The following is a 23,828-nucleotide window of genomic DNA, read 5'->3' as shown; positions in this document are numbered from 1 at the left end:
TTCCTGAAAACGTTTTGTAATAAATTTCTCAAAGACTGCTTGTCGCCACTTCACATCTCAAAGGCACAGAGACAGAGTATAAACCGCCAAATGAAATGATTGACGTTCCAGTATTCGGCAATAATTTTGTCAAGATTATTTGTATCTTTAAGAATACTTGTGTTATTTGTCCCAAATACTAAGTTAAAAAATCTCCGATCCTGCCGTCTAGACAATAAACATTTGTGCAAGTGCTTACGCTTGATGGCATTGCTCAAATATTGCAACTATTGGAATAACTTCCCGTCTAAGGAAAGGTCAGGAAGGTTTGATCATTAGTAACCAATATGGGTCGATTATTACAAAAATCGAATTGTCTTCTTGCTATGAACCTCTCACTTGTCTTTTGACTGATAAGAGGTCTGTATAAATTCTGTTTGAATTTTATATGTGTCCAGTAAAATAACACATCAAGACTTTAGAAGTGCCTGGAAAACGGCCTACGAGCAATAAATATTTTTGATTTTGATAAAATGCTTTATATCTATCTAGTCTTTGACGTATCTTCAACTGTCTTTTGGAACGAAATCCATGTTATTTTCAACCTATTCGTACGGTACTCCTTGTGCCGTGAATCCAACTCCCACTTCACCGGTATTCCCTCGTACATTATTTCCCAGGCTGTAGGTGCCCAAAGGTTCGTCGTTCTCGTCCGTTACAAGGTGAACTCCTTGCGCGCACCTTGAACTTACCGCCTACGACTGACGTTATTTTGGTGGACGCCCACGCATCGCCACCCAGCTGATTGCCACGTGGTAATAACTTTATTATACGCTTGACCTACTTTTGTATATCACGGCATCTTGTTTCCTTCACGGTTTAAAGTAAAGGGGTAGGTAGAGTTCAATTTTAATATTTCAGTTTTAATTTTCTAAGTCTTATTGGGATGTCAATATTTTTAGCCGTTTATATGTAGCTAGGATAGAATCTACTTAATTTCTTGTCATTAGAAATTTTAGAAATTTTTAGATTTAATATATGTATTGGTATTATTAAGGACTTATTTCATACTTAAATTATCAAAAAATATTACTATATAAAAAGCTTGATAAGTTTTGGAGCTAAAATTAATATCACTTTCAATATTTCGCCTAAGACTGCAAGCCGTTTTCATGTTCGTTTTAAAGGGTGATTGTCACCTTGTCATAAAAAGTCACAGGTAAGCATATAATTAACCAGTATTAATAAGACAAGCAGCAAGATTGTTTGCAAACATCGAATTTACAAGAATCTGTATCCACAAAATCAGCCAACAACTGCCAGTAATCCTCGTTGAGAAAAGAGAAGAGAATTAAAACTATTTGTAAATAAAATTAATGGTTTGTTTGTTTTTAAACTATCAAAAATATTAAAAAAATCAGATAGTACAGAAACGTGACGCCATATTGCAGTAACCGACTTCTTTTGCATTGTGTCAAAAAGTTAAGTTTCACATCGCTTTACATACAAGGTGTATTAAAAACCCCCCACACCTGTATTTACCTTCACAAAATATATAAGTTATCGACGTAAACGAACACATTAAGAATTGTTTCAAGTTTCATTTGCTTTTTTTCCATGCGGGTAGTCAGGGTTCGCTAATTAAAACGGCGACCAATCACAGCCCTGTAACCGATACCAATTAGTGCGCTCCACGGAGAAGTCTGGGAAAATGTAATGATACCCACTTTGTTTACGTTCGTGTAGATTTATTGTAAACATTGCTCCGTTCATATTTAGTTTTATGGATTTTCTTTGGACGTGTTTTCCTTGTGATGATTCTAACTTACTTCTTTATTATTTGTTGCTTGATTATGCGTCGATTTGATTTTTTTTTATTCAATTTTTCCATTAATCAATTCTATTTCATATTGTTTTAAAATGACTATCTCCCTAAACGATAATTTTGCCCGTAAAATTGGTTTCACATTGTTTTTTTGGACTGAAGCATAGGTTCAATCTTTACATAAATGTGTCTGTTGTTTGTGTGTATGTCACTGAACTTTTCCAAAATGGCTGAACTGTTTTGTATGATTATTTTTGTATGCTTTTGACAGGGCAATTTGGGATTCGAAAATCAGTCTTTCAAAATTAAGTTCAGCTACTGAACAGTTTAAAATTAAAACGCAAAGCACACAGAACACTTTTTCTCTGAGTCCTTGAGTAAGCTAACATTTTATAGGACCATCCTTTAGACTTATAGTCGTCAATTCAATTGAAAACCTGGCAAAACAATTGGATGACATTATGAAAGTTACTAAGAAACTAGAAGTTGTAACAATTCTAACGAACACTTAAGTTTTTACGTTGTAACTATCGTCTGACATTGAAAGGGGTTCAATATAATATCCACGTAAAGAACGTAGCTATAGATTGTATGGAAGCGGCAGAGCGCAGTTTATAAATGGAGGTTCCGCAACTCTACAATTTCACCGGTATTGTCTCAAAGTAGTTTACAGTATTTAGTAAATCGACTCGAGTCGTTGAAAACTGATGTCATTATGTACTAGAGATTTTTAGTGCCGTATATCTAAAAGGATCTAATGAAACGGTTAAAGAACGTATACAAAGGCTCTTCAGAAAGATATTTTGGGAGATAAGTCACTTTTAAAATGGTCTCTGCATTGTAGCGACTCCGGAATTCGATTGATTTTTGTACCTTTTTTTAGAAGAAAATATATCCAATACAAATCCTTTTAAATCCGATTCGAAGTTCATAATAACATGTTTTGTGTCAATAGCAAAATCGACCAGAAAACAACTCTCCTTTTCTCGTCATTTACAGAACAAAACTAGTTCGCTAAACACATCCATAAACTCTACATCCACAGTTCCTCCAGCCATACTTGACCTTTCGATTCCGTGAGTCGCCGCGATACATCATCTGTCGTCCAGATAGTAGCGCCACATTTATTATGCTTTCTTTCTACCAACTATGTCGAGGTCTGAATTAAGGAGGTTTCATTTTATGCTTTAAAAAGAAACGTTTTGAATTCGAATGTTGGTTGAGTTTGTTTTAGGAATGTCATGTTTGTCGTGTTCATTTGTTACTTTATTCGGGTTTAATTTAATAAAAATGTGTGTTTTTTTATGTTTTGTACACTATAACAGTCTTTGTTAGAAGCTCCCTTTTTTAGTCTCAAAAAATGGATAGATAATACATGTTTTAGATACCCATTTTTATTAATTCAAAATCTTATAATATATAATGTAAGTTCAATTTTTTTCCTATGATTATTTGGGCACATTTGGGAAAAATCGAACATTTAAGTAATGTCGAAATCTTCCTTAATGTTACTCAAGCTACTGAAAGTTCAAATAAAAGCAGTGCAGTTATGAAGACATTTGAAATGTCAAAACTAATAGTAACAAGCAGTTGTTGAGATCGATTCGTCGATGGTACTATTATTTCTTAATAGTTGCCTGAAATGCGAGGCAAAAGTCAAGGTTTTAAAGTCTAGACTTTTATACAATACTTCGTAATGGGTAGTACATGGCTGCAGATTTTTTCAGTCTGCTTTTGTCTAGAGTGTAATGAACACGACCAAAAAAACAAAGTTAAACAAAGCATTCAATTAGATACTAAGGAGGTCGTACAACAAGCATATTTCTTTTAATTTAGATGTATCATAACAAAATTATAATAAAAAAAAACATTCAGGAAAAAAATATTTATTTTGATAATAAATTGGCAAAAATACTAAATATTATAACAATAAAAGCGGGAACTTTAATTTTCACTTTCAAATCAAGAATGGAAAATGTACATTCAGAATTGTGGTATTTGTTTTGTCGGTTGCATTTCACCTTCAGCTTGTCAATTCGATTATAAGGTGGCAAAGTACCGATATAATTGGTACCAATAAACAATTTAACTGCTACTTCGTTTATTGATTGGTATTGTCATCATTTTCTTGTTTTCATGCTTTCAAGGGCAACAACAGTAGGTTTGCGGTTTCATGTTTTAAATAGAGTTGTTTGTTTGATTTTTTTAGAATTTAAATTTTGTAGTAACCGTGTTTAAATTGGATCATAAGACACTGAAAAGTAAGGGAACAGGGAAACAGCCATAGACTTGAAATAGTCCTTGCGTGACATTGGTTTGTAGTTTCAACGAAATTCTTGACCGAATTTCCCACGTCATTTTAACTTATTAAGATTAATTCACTTGTATTTGTAATATTTGTTGCAACCTTTTAGGAAAGTACATAATCAAAGAGGTTTAGACAACATTTTTTTTTAAATAGTATTTAATTTTAAAATTATCAAATATTTCATTTTAAAACTAGAAGTATAACATGGATTATATAAATGACAATGGCGTCAGAGTTATTTTGTTTCAATATTTATTTAATTTCTTATTGACCTTAGTTTTTCTCAAATTTTCTCTATTGTAGAACCGTTTAGAAACATGAATTTTACATACATAAACTGCTAGACGAGTGAATATTTGGGGGTCCCGAGAGGCGCCGGGCCCCGGCCCTCCGCGTAGGAAGTTCAGCACTTGGGTACTACGTCATTCAAAATTAATAGAAAGAAACTACTGATCTGCTTACACGTGTTCCGAAGTATATTTTACAAGTCGGGTTTTTGAATATCCATAGTATAAAATTTGTTTGTGTAAATTGTAAAATAAGTTTAAAAATAAGCAACCAAGACAGAAGAAGACCGATCTTTTACTGAAAGAAACACCCTTGTTCTACATGTCCAACATGTTGTGTCTCAGGTAAAATGTATCAAATACGCTTAGGATATAGAGACAGCGCTCTACGCTATGTATATTGCCGTCTCTCTTCCACTAGCATAACAGTCTTACTTTAAGACCATATTACCACTAGCTAGGTCCCAGATCACGGAGTTTTTCCTAAAAAAGTTAGGTTATGATAGGCTCGGACACATGTTCACGTCATCGTCACAAACAGTAACGTACCTTAGCTTTCATCGCTGCCACAGTTAGGGGTGTTACGCTTATCTGAATATGTGCCAAATAACCAGTTGATTCTGCTAGGGTTGTGTCGACCGCAGCTGTGTGCCGCATCGCGCCGCACTGCGGTACACACGGCCGCTCTCGGCCCGGACGCGCCGAATAAGAATAACGCTAAATTTAAAAAAATATTTTTAAAATTTGTATGTCTTATAAAACATAGTTCTTTTTTTAATAAGTCTCGACGGTGTTATTCAAAATTATTGGCAGAATGCAACTGTTTGTTTTAATTATTTTTTTAACCGTTTTATTTTGCTGTTTTGTACTAAGAATAAATAGTTTGTTAACTATTGATAATATCGGTGATGATTGTGGCAGAAATAAGAACTTTTTTTTTGTACAGAAAATCCCTTTTATTCTCATTTTACACAAAAAATACTTTTCCGATATTATTAAAAAAAATAGGCTTTTTAAATTTCAAACAAAATTAATTCTCGTGCATTATTGTTATAAAAAAATTGCTCCTGATTACAAAAAAATACGATTCCCTAAAAAAACCAGTATCGATTTACTAAAGAGGTTTTATCACATTAGGAGCTATATGTTACTCTGACACAGTGATCCGGCGACCTTGAACGAAACGGGACCGAACCCGACACCCACCGAAGGGATTTATAATTTTTAATTTAGATTTAATAAGTGACGCACTGGTTTTTTAGCGTCCCAATTTTACGCGTGAAATTGAATAATGGATGTGTCGTGTGACGCGTGCCTTTTGAGTTTCGAATAGGAGTTCGAAATTTGATATGACGTTATTTTTTTATTCTTGTCATTGTAACGAGTATTGATTTCTTTTTTTTATAGGATTAGGAATTCCTCAATACAGCCAACATTTTATTTTGAAAATATTATGTAACATTAACGATATGCTCAAAACTCTATGCATTCACATATCCGAATACAATGTACCATACAACAAACCTACACATAATAACTGAGTAATACCAGGTGAAATGGCACATGAAGGCAGTAAGAGCCACTACCGAGAAGTGTTTCGAGTAGTTTGGAGTGCCGGCCATTCAGGCTCATAATTGACACTTGCTTAAGTTCAAAGGAATAAAGCGTGCAGTTTCAGTTGCAAACCCATGCACTAAAACCTTATTGCACTACCTTACATTTTAAAACTGGAATTAAAGAAATGACGTTTCGAAAATGGAACGTTATTTTTTTTCTGTGTTCATAATGTTATTTGTTTTGACGTTTATGGATTTCTGAATTTTCTGATGTTTTTAAATTTTCTTCCCAAAAGTCCTCTGGCGTCCAGATCCACGGGGTTGTCTTTGACGAAAGTGTAATTCTGATCTAATCGGATAAGCGGATTGCACACAGGCTCTAGTAGAACTAGTATTTTTATATGTAGAGTGAGCCTCATTTTTCGAACTATTGCCATCGTTAGAAATAAGACAATGTCTCATTCCTAAAACAGACGGATAAGATAAAAAAAAACGCACGGTCCTTATAATGTTCATGTTCGACCTCGGGGGACTGTAATAACCATGATAGGCACGATGGTAATCATGTCCTCTTAGTATAAGATTTGTCCCAATATGAAAACGAAATGCCGCTCTATACAGTACAGCGCCCTATCCCGTATCCACAAAACCAAAAATCTTACTTCATGAAGTGGTGACAGGTTTTTAAACTAAGAAGAATACATCAGCCTATGTTACTCTACCTCTCAATTATTAATAGTATGTTTCTCATGCCAGTTCAAAGCTATACTCGTGTTAGGCGACCAGTAAAACATATCCAGGTCAAAACAACACTAAACCCGGATTATTTACTTTAATGAACTTATAAAGTTACGTTATCATAACGATACGGTATCGATGTGACGGTTACCACTTTAATAACAGTTTTCCGTGTACAGAGGCAATTTATATGAGCCTCGTTGAACGTGGTTTAGTTTTGCGTTTATTACAAATTTTAGGTCGGATATAGAGTTCACACACTATTATAGTTTACAAAATTTATTTCATACGATCGAGACTTGAAAAATAATTTTAGAGCCCACCATCACTTCATACAGTAAGACTTTAACAGGTGTAGACGTGTGATAGGCTCGGTGTATTATCCACAACTGAAACAATCGGTCTTTTCGAGTGGTTAAAGACTCTTTGGCGTTTTGGAGATACTATGCAGGTGGTCTAAGAAGGTAAAGGTGTTTCCATCTAGTTTCTACTGTTTATTGCAAAATATTTTAAAATTCTAATTCAGACTCAACTTCTCTCTACGACTCCTCTCAAACTATCTACGACCTTTTTCTTGCATGATTATCTGAATTTATTCGCAATAGGAAGCAGGTTCGTCTATTTTAACGCAATAGCCGCTAACGGGCGGAACCTCGAACAAACGTTAGTCAATAATAAATATTTACCACAGGCCATTAAAAATATAAAGTTACGTTTACGAAAGAGTTAGGTTTACCATTCTTTTTGCAATATCAATAATCGGAAGCGGCTTTCTGTCTGCGGACGGGCGCGGTCGGGATACCCAACCGTGTGTCTATAATGGACGCGTTTATATTGTTAGATTAAACAAAAGTTGTCCTTGAATTGATAATTCGTGTCTGTGAAGCTTTTTTTGCCTGCTTTTTGTATGTTCTTAGGTAAGGTAGAGGAGTATAGATAGTAGGTGTTGATAGAATGAATTTGTTTTAAGACAATCTTTGAGTGATTGAGAGGTATCCTATATTGTTAATAGTTAGGAACTGTGATCAATTACGCATAAGCATTTTAGACGAAGTAAACTCGTAGTCAACTCAACCCAGTGACAAGCACTCAGTCAATATATTTTGAAGAACAATGGTCTACTTTTTATCTGAAAAGATACCAGTTAAAAACCAAAAAATATTTATATACAAAACATTAGCCTTAAATCTTCCAATATATTATGATACATACCAAATAAAAAATATCATATTACCAGCCTTAAAATGTCTGTAGAATGGGCACAGGAAGCCCATTCTACGGACATTTTAAGGCTGGTAATATGATTTTTATTTCTTTTTCTTCTTTCTACCCATAGAGGGAAAGTTAGACTATTGTTCATCACGCTTGCTCACTGCAGGCGAGTGATCTCAGAATCAAATATGTCGAATATACATAATATATTTTATAAAGATCTAAAAACAATATGTAGGTATATGTCGTCCAGTGACTAATGACACCAATTTGTTAGCGAATGCAGTGTCGGGTGCGAAGCATCGGCTTGTAACATGAGAATCTGTTAGCCGGTACTATTGAGCTATGAACAGCGAATGTTTATATCGTACGCCTTTGGAAGTAACAACGGAATACAGTTGGTATGAATAAATAGATGTCTGGAAATACCAAAACATGGTAGATATGTTTTAACAATGTACAGTTTGTTGACTGAAGTATCTTAAAGGCGAGGGGTGAGGTGTTTGTTGCAACTTTTGGAAGCCAGTTTGTGAGTTTTTCTAACCATAACAATGCAGTAAAATATACAATTTCATCAAACGAGGTCCATATATCTGAGTGTTTGGCAAAGCTTTAAACTAAACTGCGGGTCCTTTTGTCATGTGAAACAACGGTGTTTGGATCTATATTTTTGATTGATTCGGCCATTTAGTGAAAGCCCACATTTATATTATTAAAATATCGGTTATAAAGATTACGCACCTACTAGTAAATCGAAAACTGAAAACTTTTTGTGCTGATAATTCAAGGATACAATGACCACTTAATCACTCCAGTGATGCTAAATAACTCCACAGAATTACCAAGGAGATTCCATATCCCATTATTATTGCATTAATACCAAATCAGTACGTATGATACACTTGTATTTCGTCTCACTCATAACAAACAGTTACACATACAGTCATAAAGATGTCAATTGTAAACGGATGTCAGCGTGTTGGGGGCTATGATTGCGTTGTCAATGCCCGAACACCACGCTCCAACAAACTCACAACTTAAATTACATCGTGAGCCGGTATCAACCGCTTTTTACCGATTATAACCAGTTATATCCAGTTATTACTGCTTCCGAGTTCTCGATTTCGGTTGGTTTCGAACGTGTGATTGTTTTGAATTGCGAACGTGGAATGGCAGGTTTATTGTTCCGTTTCTGGTTGTCGTTTTGGTTAATTTGTTCGTAAATTGGAAAGGAAGTTTAGGGTACCTATATAAAGTTGATAAAACAACGGAAAGTCGAATTATTAATGTTAAAAAAGTTTATACCTACACATAATATATCCCATAATGAAAAATTTAGAAAATCATTTCTGTCTATGGAAATAAATAAGGTCTCTTAAAAAACCTTTGACACTTCTCAAAGAATAATGAGATCTACCATACAAGTTTTATTAAAATTGTAGGCAAGTTTTAATTGACAATTATTTCCTATCATCCTTTTTTCCTGGAAAATTTGTGGGCTATATTGAGACATATCAATATAAAAACCTTATCAAGACGCTTAAAGAGAAAAAATAAACGATATTTTACGTCACTGCAATATTAAGAGAAACAGCAAATGCACAAAACCGCCGTACCTAAGTTCCTTACATAAAATTTAATAAACACTCAACAAAAGAATCAACAAAAAACTTTAATAAAATTCACTAAACAAATACCCCACATATTCAAATTTCACATAATAAACTAGAAGAAACAGTACAAAATATTAGCATAATACCGTCATTCATTCTCTCCGTACAGCACTGCAGTACAGTAGTTCAAATCCGTTCTAAACTCCTACCACGAACTCTTATAGTGTTACAATTGTGGGAGTGAGATAGCACTAGACGGGGCGTAGAGCGGCATCTCTTTTGCACGTATAGGCTATTGTGACGTCAAATGCAAGGAATATTCGGGTCAGTGATTCGGGCTGGCAGACGGCCACAACACATGCATCGTGATATCATCTGCCAATATGTTTACGTTAGTCTCGATACGTTTTGTTAATATTATCTAGATGTCTTGAGATGTTCAAAGCTATTGAATATTATACTGGTATTGGTTAAATTCATTTTTTGCTTGAGGCATTGCCTAATTTTGACACGATCAGAGGTTGAGTAAACTGATTGTATGTCAGTAATATTGTTTTTAATAGATAACGTCACGTAATAAGTATACTATCCAAATCAATACTCAAAAAGTAGCTATTTAAAGTGAATAGACCGTTTTACAAGCACTTTAACAAAAATGTTTCTAGGCGTCATGTCAAAATTGTCGTTCTTTTGAATAAAACTCGGCAAGTAACTAAATTTAAAACTAATGGTTGCTTTGAGAAAGGCATGGAGCCCTATGATTATACTAAATCTTATTTTTTTCAGTCCCTATTTAAAACATACCTGAACCATTTTCTATCGATCAGCCAACAATCCAGGTTAGCAAAATTTAATATCACACGAAACAAGCCTGCAACTTAACAAACTTAATAAATCTTGTTCAATTAAGTTCTAACTGTCATTGCAACGGCCTTAGCCAACCAATTAAACACTTAAAATAATTTACTGTTAACCTTGCATCGTGCCCCAAAATCTATGCTCGTGACCACCGACTCCTAAAGTAATATTATCGTTGATGAGGGAGAGAGATGGCGCTCTACGGACTGTATAGCTCTGTCCCGCTTCCACAGCTGACATATTACTTAAAGGGGTGTTGGTAAGCCGTCTGAAAATAACCTAGTTTACGAGGCCAGTTAAAGTTTAACTTTATAAGGTATAATGCGGTATGCAATGAATTTAGGATTATCTGCATTTGGAGAAGGTCAAGTTGGAATGAATTACCAACAGTTATTAAAAGCCTTATCTTTTCTTACTAGTAGAGTGAAGTGAAAGATGTCTTGTAGAGCTCTTTATCGAAAGGAGAAAAACGGAGCCACATTACTGAGGTATTGTTGCATATCCTTCTGTCTGTTATCAAACTGTATCTCATGAGCCGTGATAGCTAGACAAGTGAAATTCCCACAGGTGACTAACTTGTGTTCCTATATCGACATATAATGTAAATAAAATGGATCATCAATTCGGTGAATGTCCAATTATTTTGTGAATGTTTGTTTTGGAAAATCGTTCTATTCATAGCTCAGGCCGGGATTGTTACATTTACTCAAGGATAGCAGGAGTTACTTCACAATATAGACTCTACCAGCTGTTTCTGTTTAACTGTTGGACAAAGGTCTCTACTCTCCTTTCATCTTTTAAGGACTTACCAGGCTTTCTTCGCCTCGGTCTGTAGTTCAGATACTTATATACCGGGGAATCGAAGTCGTGGCTCTTACAAAGATGTTTGACGTCATTTCTATTTATAAGTAGTTCGGTGCTTTTATTTGTCAAGAAGTTTAGTATGTTTGTGTTGAGTAGGTTCGTATTGACATAGAGATCGATAAATCGAAAGCTTCTATTGTTGAGGATATTTTGTCTTGTAATATTGGTGTAGATACCTATCTTACCTTCCTATCTTAAAAGAAAATATTTATTTAATAACGGTTTACTTACGCCTATGTATCGGGATAGCCCGACTAGTTTCTTACCTAACCGGAGTTCTTAATCATGAGCTAGCGGGTCTCAAGTTTGACTTGTGACGAAAGTTATTTTTTTCGGGGACACTTAAAAAAATGTTTATGCATGTAATGTTTGCAAAAAGCAGCCAAAAGATGTGCCAGATACACATCTTAGGATAAAAGACATACCTACAAATTATTTCATGACACCACGACGTTGTTACGTATTTCTCCAGCCTACAATCCTACATAGAAAGCCCACCATTACGATACAAGCCGTGCCCATCAATTACCCCAGACCTCGTTTTACATCGCCAACTCTGTACCAAATCGTCGTACATCTGTTAACCTATTCATGCACAGATGTTAACAAAATCCGTGCATCTGTATAGTGGCGAGTTGCCAACCGGATTCACTGACCCGTTTAATTCTCGTTGCATTTGACGTAATAACTAGAAAATAGAATTGATCTACTGCGGTATACTGGACTATGGCCCTGTTTGTGCTGTTGCTGCACTGTTTCGTCGTATTAAACGTGTGTCTTTTGTTTTTTACGAAGCGAATGTTTTTTTTGAGTTTGGAATCTTGGTGCAGGTTTGTGTTTCATAGTAAAGGACTAGAAGAGTATATTTTTCACAAACTTTTATTTAGTTTCGCCAGTCCTTTTGTCTGTTTCTCGGTCTGTAATAAAATATTGCAAGTTGAATCTGATACACTTTCTGGTCGCCGATTGAGCTCAACTTTTGACAGCGATTCGACATTGATCAGATTATTTGAAATAGATCAGATCTGATGCTGGAAATGGAAGACGGCTATAGAAGCTCCAGTAAAAAAAAACCATGGAATTAAGCTTAGTTTGAGTTGTCTTGGCAAAATAAAAGCCTTTTTTTTGTATATTTAGAATTCGAATCGAGAAACCGCATGGAGATATCTTTAGCTCGTTTAGTCCCATAAGCTATAGAAGGAATATATGTTTACTAACAGATTCGTTGTTTTATGAAAAAATACAGTATTCTTTACTTTTTGGTGAATTAAATATCCTTTACTAGAAAACATAATAACTTACTGAAAATCACCATCCGGTGAGCAACCTCAGTGATCAAATCTCTCTACATTCACCAGAAATGTACAAACCACTTATTATTTCATGTAATTGCCAACTCATTCTCCAGAGTTGTTAAACCTAGTGCTATTTAAGGTACCTACATCACACACGGGGCAACACATAACTCTAATACCGAACGATCACCTAGTCACAAAAAAACTACAGCAACAAAATCTAAATTAATTACAAAAAAAAAACAGGTACAATAGACAGGAATCGACCTTGCAACTCCTACCAAACAAGCTACGGAGGTCACTGACCAAAAATTTGAATTCCTTCATTGCATCGGGACACGTTTTCTGCGTATTCAAAAATAATTGCAATCGTTTGCAGTAAGTTGGCAAATAAAGTCGACGTGTATTGGAGAGTTACGTAGCCGCGTTGCCTCTCGTACAAAAACCCTTACCCTGTTTCATTAGTAGAGTATTTGTGGCGGCGGCTTTTACACATAAATCATATTGCTAAGCTCACAACCGGAGCAATAGATGAAACTTTTACAACGCGCTGCGAATATTAATTTTAAATTGAGTAACTTCGGCGAAGTCTAAGATGTTTTCATTACTTCGATGTACTTTTATCTTTTTAAGTTTGAAGGGTGGTTAGTGGTGATTATTATGTGTTTTTGAAAAGTGGAAGGGAGATGGATACTGTTGAATATTTTAGTCTTCAGCGTAGACTTTTTGCTGCGCTTGGGTTGGCTTCTGTTTTTACAAGATTCGAATGTTTTTTTATAGAGTTAGTGGCTTCTTAATCAATCCATTTAGACAATTTTCACTTCATTAAGATCTCGGTTAAGAGGTTGCAATTAGAAGGGAGATGACAAATATATGGTACCGAGGGTCGTTTTTTTTCAGGCAGGCGTTTTTTGTCTACTGTTTGCGTCCAGGAGTTTCTGGCCACGTTTACTTTTACAAAAAAATATAACAAAAAAGCTACTAACTTTATTAATAAACTGTAACTCTTCTTATAGTTTATTTGTACTAGTTTTTACGATTAAGTCAAAATCAAAATTAATAGGTACAACAAGAAAGAGTTCACTGTCATTACCAGTTTACGTTGAGTAATCACAAACAATAAACTATGAAAACTATTTTACTAATACAACCTTATTTCCACACTGTCTGCGCATTTTCACAATCGATTACCGACTTTACTGCTTTTACAATAAGGTTTTATATCTATAACTGAATGGTATTAGAAAATGGTATCACCAAATTGGTAGTTATGTCGTAATGAAAGGTCACGCGAGCTACAATAGGTGTGATTTATAAATTATGAACATTTTTTTCGCCTTAATATGTGTAATTCACGGGTTTTTATTGCTTGAATTACTTGATAATTAATATCCCGTATATTATTAATCACTTGGGGTCTGTATTGTTTATATGCGACAAATCGTTTTGTTAAGGTTACATACTCAAAGGATGAAAATGGAACCTTTTTGACGCCTATTATGGAGTTACTAAGGTCTCACTGTCTGTGCGTACAAATGTCACCTCAACATGAACCGTTATTACGAGATAGTTAAAAAAAAAAACAGATTATGTATTTCTGATGCTACTATAATAATACATAATACAAATAAACACTGGAGTATAGAGGATGTCCTAAAATCAAATTGTAATATGTCATAAAATATTACATAAACCATTTAGACGTTTGTTCTAGGCTTTTTCTAGGTTCCAGCCTTTTCTGAAATGTTGTTTGCTTTCAAAATATTTTCTTTGATATCAAATTGATTAATATGAAATTGTTGCTAAGACAATAGTAACAGCAAACTACAGTAAATAACCATTACACAACCGCCTATCGTCACCATAAATGCAAAGCGTGCACGTCACAGATAAAAAATCTAAAATTGCCAGCTCTAAAAATAGTTTGTAACTTTACTTTTCACCTTTTAAAGTCTCTTATAGTTCAACGGGTCAAAAGTCAAGCCACACATAGTCTTTGAATGAGGCAAAGGCAAGGCTCTGCGGGGCCAATTTCCGGTACCACTCGGCGTATCTATTGCAACTAGCGCCATTGTCTAAACTAAGTTTAAGCCGTCTGAACTTCGAACGTTAACTGATGTAATTTGTCAATGTTGGTTTGTTACGTTGGCTGGATTGATGTTCGACTTTGAATTTCGAATTTATTTGACAGTTGACAGTTAATTGATTACGTTTTTTTTTAATAATAATGTTGCCATTATGGAAATTGTGTTTGACGTTACTTGTGAAGTTGGTTTTTAATGCTATATCTTTCTATCGTCAATATCATTGATCGTGATCTTATTAGGAATTATAAAAATCGTCTCTATGAAAGATCTGACAAGTTTCTGATATTACCCAGGGCGCCTGCCGCTTGACTTTAGCAAGCCTTTGGGAAATCAGATTTTGCCGTGAGCTGTTATCAGTTTTTCAGGCCAATACTTGACTATACTTAATAATAACTTGAAATACTTCTTTGTTTCACGCATAGATGTAGATCTTACAGCAAACAATAGGCCCTTATAGTGTTTGGTTTATTATCTCTTGTATTTTACATACTGCAAAATACTGAAGTTTTTTTCAATTTATTTATCTATTGGAAAATTGTAGAAAATCACGATAAGAGTAATACATAGTGCATACGTAGTATATTTAACATTGTTAAAATTTGAAAAGATTTATGAGGTTATTTTAAAACAAAAATTAAAAACCGATTCTATGATAAACTGATTTTGTTGTAGAATCAACGGAAAATTCTTGATAAAAAATTAAATATTTTCCGAGAATGATTAAAGTGTGTTATTTTGAAAATACCATGACATTGTCTCAAGGACCGAAAGATTATGAATTATCTTGACTTAGTTACAATAAACATATGTATATTATAATAATTATTGAAATAAGAACTGGTAAGCATATAACAAATAGTGTTACTTTACACGTTTCGTATGAGTGAAGCAAACATCACAAGTTTCCGTTTCCTGCCAACATAATAAACTTAAATAACTAAGAGAATTTTAACGAGGTTAGTTTCGTTCTTAATTAACTTGACACGTGTTATCAGGACTGACTGACTTCTTGCCTTTGCATTTTGTAGTATTTGAACTGAATTTAAAAGTACAGTTTTTTTATGTGAAAATATGTGTACCTTTTTTACTATCTCGCATTTGACATCGAAAAAGTTAATATATTTTTATATCTAGGCTGCATACTTGAATTTGTTTAAAAATTGTCGATGTCAAATGGCATTTTACACAAAATCGTCGTACGCTGATCAAAATGTTCACGACAATCTTTTTTCTTCGCAATATTATAGTTTTTCGTAGATTTTTTTGTATTAAAATTCAGGCTACAGGTATCCTAACAAGTTTTTCAGAGAGACCATTAGGCACATAAAACTTCGAAAAATCTATACTCGTAAATATAAATTCATACATACAACTACAATGCTACCATGACGCTAAAATGTTGCTGTTGCATATAATAAATAGTACCTAATACCTGCAGAATATACATTTGGTAGTCTGTAACATTGCGGTGTCATCAGGTCAGCGTAACATTTAGTCCGACTAGGCGAGGCCACTTCGCAACGACTCGAGTACTTCATATTAGCCGGTAATGTCGAATACAAAAATGATTTCGTTTTGCAAAAAAGTTGTAACTGAAAGCAAGTGATATGCTAGGAAATTATCTGTGAAGGCAAGCGTTTGTGTGATCTACGTTTGCTTGTTGTGAGTCTGGGTGTCTTGCGACACAAGGAAAAAATAACCTAATGCCGGAGTGGTTTAAAATCTTTGATAGTTCGTAATTCATATTTGGAATTGACTGGAAGTGTGTCGTAAACTGTGAATTGGGTCCACTTATGCACTAGTCGTTGTAGAGAATAGACTTAGCTCTGCCTATTGTTTGCCCTAGGTATGCTACAGTCGACTTTAAGACTAAGAGACTTTAGTAGAATACTGTACATACATGGTATTGAATGCAAACGGCATTGAGACCGTTATCTAGCTTTCTTATTCTTTTTTCTATAATCAATTTATAACAAGCTAAAGACATGGCAAAATATTGCTTTCGAAACTCAGAATTTTCAACTTGCTATTACTTATAAATTGACGTTTTGTTTATAAATTCGCAATAAGTGTTCGATTCCAAATACATAACAAAAGCAAAAAATACAGCAAAAAATCGAAATAAAACTGTGTTTACATTGAACACTTGTGTTAGCGGCTGTACTAAGAACCTCAAGGCGTGTTGATAAGATGTTTTTCTACGGTTGCCGCTATAAAAACTTTCCGATTGCCGCCGAGGGGTGTGGCCGACCTAGCTCAGCTCATTTCTCGCTCATTCCTCGCTTAGCTTCGCCTCACTAAAACTATCTGGTATATTATTCAAGTCTATTCAGCATACTTGTATTGTTTCACATTATATGGGGTTGTATTATGCCTTTGGAATTGTGCTATGGGACTTACAATTGGATAATATGAATGGCCGTTTCCGAATCGAGTATTGATTGAATTCATGGTATTTTGATGACCCATTGACATATGTAACAATGTATACAAAGATATAGTAAATATATAGATATAGATTTTGCGTTTTTGACTCATTATTGTTTCTTTCTTCCTTACTGCAGGATTAAGACTCTTCTACTTCTGTCCATTGCCCCTCTGTCCGTTCGTCTTTCCGTCTATCATCAGGAACATAATAGTTGTGGTAGCTGGAAAGTATAAATTTTTACAAATGATGTATTTCTATATATCTACAATTCAAATTAACTATCTTTTCCACAACAAATCAAATAATTTGACCTACAATTTTCTTCCCAACTGGAAAATCTGAAAATCTCACCAACATAATCCTTCAAATACTCTCGCTACAATCCCGCTATATCCCCATCGATACCAGTGTATCCTGCGTCAAGATGCTGAGCAAACACTCGATCATATTGGTCTGCGTGCGTCCCCTAATCCCGCCATCTTACCAACCCACACGCAACACCAATTCATATATTATTTATTTAAAGGCCAGTGTTAAGACCCTGTACTTATGTTCCACCAAATATTGGTGTGTATGGACTACATTTTTAATCTTGGATTATATTGTAAAGCTTAAGAGGTTTGTTTGGTTAAAGGCTGTATTTGGGGCAACCATTGATTGTATTTGTTTTTTTTAAGGTTTTGTATCCAAAGAGAAATATGGTACTGAAAATACTATGTTTCTGCCGTCCGCTACTGTCCGTTCGACTGCCACACTGAATCTCATGAACACTAGCTAGTTGGTTTTTTCACAGATGTTGTATTTCTTTTGCCGCTATATGAACGAAATAAGGGACATCAAAATTTTTGTATGATAGCAAGTTTGCGTTTTGTTTTGCATAGGCAGTTTAAAGAGAACCATTTCAGAATTTCTTAATATTACAAAAAATTAAATTATTACCAACAGCGGTCTTTAAAAATCGATCATCACATTTGCTCACTTACAGCTTCACCGACAAAAACACAGTTCCTCCAATTTCGTTTTGAAATTAAACCGATATTACTTTCCAAGCAGTACTTTCTTCTACCATAGATACCTCGCTCAGTCCACACAACCTCTTCCGACCCCCAATAGCTCGCGTGCCGCGGATGGCGTTTCACTGAATATATTAAGTCTTTATCTTTCTTTTTACCGGCCAATGAAGTGTTCGAGTTTCGCGATGACGCAATAGTATGCTGAAGAAGTAAGGGCCAGCAAAAATAGGTTTGTAGGTAAATAGTATTCATGTGTTTGTTCAAATAAACGATATTGGATCGTTTTGTTGGAACTGGGGTATGTGATGTTCGATGAATTATTGTTTTGTTTTTATGTAAGGACGGAAATAAATGTCTACTTAAGATATTGGATGAAAATAAAGGAGTCGATGCCAATGTTAGTAATTTAGGTTAGGTAAGTTAATTGGCAGCAAGTTAGGTTTGTAATGTAGTCGTTAAGTCTTATGCTGTATTTGTCATTTTTAGCAATAAAAAGTGGAAGGTAAACGAATTAGATGTTCTTAAGTTAAGTTTTGTTTTAGTCTTCGGGGGTAAGAGAATGAAACAGAAATGTTCTATATAAAAATATGTTTGTTCGGGTGTTCTTTTCGTTACCTTATTTTTTTTAATACTTTTAGTCAGCTCATATAACCTTTTTCGTAGTTAAGTACACGACAGCGAAGTTCTTACTTCCAAGGAATTCATCTCTACGATGAAACTAATGATGTTACACGAATGATGTTACAAAACAGACGTATAAGAACATCTAAGTTGCATTGTAGAACCCAAGTAGAAGTAAACTCGTTGAGAGATCCAAGTTTATTTCAAACAACCAAAAACATTGATCACTGCAGTTAAATAGATGATCTACTAATACAACAGACTAAATGTGCAGTCACTTTAATTACATAAACACTGGCCAGTAAATTTCCAAGCCGACACGCCAAAATAAACTACAGCAGTTTCCCAAAAAAAAAACAACGATTAATTCCTCTTTTCAGGTCAACTAACCGCCCCCGATCAGGAAGACGAAGTAAACACTTCAGTAGCTGTTCACAACGAGTAAATCGCTAAGAAATCGTTTTAAGGGTGCCGTCGCTTTTTTAATTTCCTATCCAATAACTCTAGCCGTCCTTTTTTCATATTTCCTCCGCGTTAATCTAGGAAAATAGGGGAACTTTTCTTGAGTTTCTTTTCTTCTTTTTGTATTTAAGCTTTTAATGATAGATGATTCTAGAACGTGAATTTGAGAAATATTATTTTTATTTGAAAATAATGATTTTGATATAATTTCGATTCTTGAACATTGTTTCTGGAAATAATAATTTTGTATGTCTTATATGCTGAGAAAATTAAATTCGATTTTCAATCCAACAATTTGAGTCCCACATGAAAACTTACACCAAGCCGTCATTAATCAAAATTACAATAAAGTGTAGTAATAATTGATGAAGGAGGTTGTATCGTAAAGGAATTATCTATAGTATGCTATCGAAGGTAGACTTGGGTTCTAAATTAATGAATGAAACTAAAGAAATAAATTAATACTATTCCTTAAGTGGTTTATTATTAACTATGTTGGATCACGGATTGCGGAGCTTTTTAACCTCAGATCCAAAACAACAGGATGTTATAGTATAAGTTGGATCTGAGGTGGAAGGTTATTCCCGAGTTCATATTTCATTACATCGTCCTAAATTTTGTATTAAATATTATTTTAATACTAATTAATAAGTTCAGGAAGTGTTTATCAATAATTGTCAGCTTTTTTATTCTCAATTGTTTTGTCTCTACGTAAATAATCATTATCTTGAATTGTAATTGTCAACAGTCCCTACATCATATCAATCGTATCAGTATTTTTCTCTGATCAGAACGTAATTAATCGCACAAAAACAATCGTCTCCCGTCACCGTTGTAAAAAAAACAAGTCACTATCATTAAATTCTTTAAATAAAAACCTGCTTTCAAACTCTCAACTATTTTCTTCATGAAACCCTAAAGAACGTATTCCCACAAACTATCAAATTTCGTACTCCGAAGCTTGAAAATATCGACCCCAGAACGGTGTAGAACAAAAGACTAGACTGCGTTTAACGTTTAACAGCGTTCGCAATAATATGTGGTCACGGACGCGCGTCCTTGGGAAACGTCCTTGGACGGTCCCAAGGCCGCGAACTTCGCTCTGGAGCTAATGTTTTGTTACTAAAGACTTTGTTGCTAGTTCTCTGTTATAACTGTCCTAAGAAACTGTGGCGATGTTCATTTGTTTTGTTGGTGTTGCGTTTGTGTATTAGACGGTAAGAGGCGAAGTTCCTTTTTATAATTTGCTGAAAGTGACTGTATCATGTGTATAATGCAAATTCATGTATGGATTTTGGCAAAAAGTCTTCCAGAAATTAAAGTCTTCTTTTCATTTCTCCATAACGCTGATAATTGAAAAACTACATTTAATTTATTTTTCATTAAAAATAAGTTATAATTTTATAAAAAAATCTAGCTTCCATTTCCAACGGCTGAAAGAGGTATGGCTGTACATTTTTATCAGCGAGTTTTCCAGCTAGTTAAAAAGAAAGTTGGCGAAAAAAAACCGGAGTTGGTTCGTTCACAAAACTACAAGTTCAGTTTAGTTTCAACGAGGGTACTAGACCGGTTGGCTTGGACAAATTGCACTCGAGTGGCTTGTGATCCACGGACGAACGTTTGAGGCGGAGACGCCGAGATTCTTGGTGAGGCCGAATATTGCTTTGTATTTGAATCGAATGCAATAAGAAAAGACGAGAAAATCTATGAATTCTTATGTATAGCAGGAATAAAAACCGCAAACAACATTCTCTGTGAAAATTTCAACTGTTCAGCTCTTGCGTTTCATGAGACACAGGCGGACGCATGACGGACAGACGGACGGAAAGCGGAGCCTCAGTAATTGGGTTTTGTTTTTACCCTAAAACTTACCGTAAAATTCAAATGTATGGGCATGACATTCCTTTTCTCCAAGATTTGACTTGTCAGCGTTAGCGCGCGGATCCTTCAAGCACGGGCGACTTTACACTATGCCTTAAAAGAATATTGAATATAATAGAGAGGCTGCCCTACCCCGCGTATAGTGCTGTCACGCCGTTACAATCATTATTAGTTTTTCCAAACGCGTCAGAACCGTTCCAACTTCGAACCCGTGTGTTTCCACAGTGAGCCCCCATTTTCCGCATTCGTCCGTCTAAATTTCAAATGCTATGCCAAGTCTCCGAGGGTTTAAGTATTATATTTCCCTCTTCGTTGGAAATTCAGACATGTTTTTTTATTTACTTTGTTTTTATAGCGAATAATAGACAATGTCAAGTATTTTTTTGTGATGCTTCCCTTTTATGTCATTGCTGATGTCCATAATTTATGACTTCCCAAAGATGGTTCTGTTTTCTTGAATTTATCTCTAATAAGAATGAAAAAACCTTCACAAGCGTTTGTAATTTTTTCTACAATTTTTGCTAGGGTTCCTTAAAACGAATATTATCATTATTTTTAGTTACAAGGAAAGCTCATTGTGTAAAACAGCATTTTCAACCATTTTTTTGCGTATTACGAATAATGTTTACATCTAAAACAGCTGAACATCACCTAGAAGCATTTAAGTACCTCAGTCTCACAACTACTTGAAATCGTTTCCCGAAAATATTTTGCCGATACATTCTACTCCATTGACTTTTAAAAACCTTCGTCCGGAACCATTAACTGGGCAACATTCCAAGCATTAAGCTGATAAACATTACCAAACAAAAGAAAAAACGAGGAATGGAACCTCGGGGCCGAGTGTCTTACTTTGGCAGCTGTATCGGGCCCACTAGAGCGAGGGTGTAGTATACCCCGTACCCACTAGTTTTCTTGTTTAAAAGCTTTTCTGGCATTTTAGAATCAAGTGGCACTTCTGATAAGGGCCCTCCACATTGCTTTCAGGTTGAAGTGCTGAAAGGGTAAATTTGTACAATCGATGCAGAGTTTGAGTGGGAATTTATTGTTTTGTACGAGTTCATTTTAATGGCTAATTTTGAGTATTGATATCGGTAAACGGTTTTGAGAGTATGGTTTCGGATACTTACTTTGTTTTATCAAGAGGGCCAATCGGTTTTGTACCTTTTCTGGTTCTTTACGAATGGCTGGAGAAAAAAATAAGTAATAATATGTGGAATAAATAGAATCTATTTTCATTTGACCCTCATAAGGAATGACACTATACAACTGATGTAGATCTTCCCATTTGCTAGCATCTACTGATACTAGAAGAGAGAACTGTTCTACCATAGTCAAACTAATACACTTATTAACAGAAAAAAAATGGCCACGGACACAGAATTAGTTTATCCCTATAATCCTCATAAAAATCCCTCTAAGCAGCAAACCAAGCTCACAAAAGAAGCCAAAAATTAAATCAACAGTAAAACAGGTACAATGATCAACAGCTCGCTATATATTTGTTCCGTACAGGTACAGTTACGTCCAGCGAGCAATCAGTTAAGTGCTTTTTGAGATTGAGGGCAAGTTCTATGTACTTGGTTCTATACATTTTGTTGCTATGCAATACGTACCGTACATTCCCTAGAGGGCGGGGTAAATCTGAAATGTACTGATAGTAATATGACATTGGATTGCTTTGAGTGATAAATAGCGGAGGCTTTTGTTGGATGCTTACTTTCTTTTGAACAATCTTTAAGTTGGTACATTTTGTTGTATTTTTATACAGGCTTTTTGCCAAATTATAACCGAAAATTGTTCAGTTTGGTACGACTATTTCCTTTAATTCAAAAGATGAGAATCCGTTTAAACGCTAATTTCATATTATTATCCTTCGATTCTCATCCAAAAAATCGATTCTCCTTTGTTTCAATCGACGGTTTTTGTCCTAGACGTCTTTCAACAAAACAAATAAAATTACATATTTACTTAAACAATTGCCGCTGTTCGTAGGTCATATTAGCAAACCTAGCCTTTATTGTAACGGATTAAAAGTGCCTGAAAAAAACAAAAACTCGAAAATATGTATTTATAATTTTATAATTACTGAGTCCATAATGATTGTTCCAGGTGGTGGTGCATAGGATGTGAAGTGGTGTCTTGGACAGTGCACACGCGCCGCCCACAGCGGTCATGGCGACCCGGAGATAGTGCCAGGTATATTCAAAACTATACATAGTTACTACAAGTTTAGGGTTTCGTGGCCAAAGGGTAGGATCGGAACTCTATTACTAAGGCACTGATGTCTATCCCTTTAGCGGTACGTCGGTCATCAGGCTGTATGTCATGAATCGTGGCTAATAGGTTAAACGATTTTGCTTTTATTACTGCAACAGTCCAACTATGTTTACTACAAGACGTGGTAAGCATCTGCATTATCTCGCATACGAATACGAATACGTCAGATTCGAGCCCTTTCTTGCAGTCCACATATTTCAAGGAATATATTTGCTGCGGTAAATATTTTGCGCAAACTTTTGATAATATGTTACAGTAAATATGATGTTTGTTGTCGGATGGGCAGAGAAAAATATAATTAAGTCGTTTGTATGTGCCGGCACGAAGGCAAGCGTGCGGGGACTTTATGGAGTTTATGCTAGTGATGTGCCCAAGATGTCGATACTTTTTTATAAAAGTTGACGTTGCTTTTTGAATGTCGATATCGACATGTGATTGCTTTTTCAGATAAAGCAAGAATGGTGGTTTTTTAAGTATGTTGTTAAAAGTTTTAAGTTGTTAAGATTATCTCGCTCACACAA

The 23,828-nt window shown here is 34.9% G+C and overlaps 1 protein-coding gene across 1 annotated transcript in view; it reads left to right on the top strand.

The window, feature by feature from the left end:
• Positions 1-23,828, top strand: part of LOC113492934 (acetylcholinesterase-like) — a 43,742-nt gene that overhangs the window by 5,164 nt on the left and 14,750 nt on the right. The window contains exon 2 of the mRNA XM_026870666.1: positions 23,140-23,226. The gene's annotated coding sequence lies outside the window, so the exon portion shown is untranslated. The remainder of the gene's footprint in view (positions 1-23,139; positions 23,227-23,828) is intronic.

The sequence above is a fragment of the Trichoplusia ni genome, chromosome 4 (genome assembly GCF_003590095.1).
Source record: "Trichoplusia ni isolate ovarian cell line Hi5 chromosome 4, tn1, whole genome shotgun sequence".
NCBI classification, from domain to species: Eukaryota; Metazoa; Arthropoda; class Insecta; order Lepidoptera; family Noctuidae; genus Trichoplusia; species Trichoplusia ni.
Note: the sequence above shows the minus strand (reverse complement) of the source record. Positions and strands in the feature narration are given on the sequence as shown.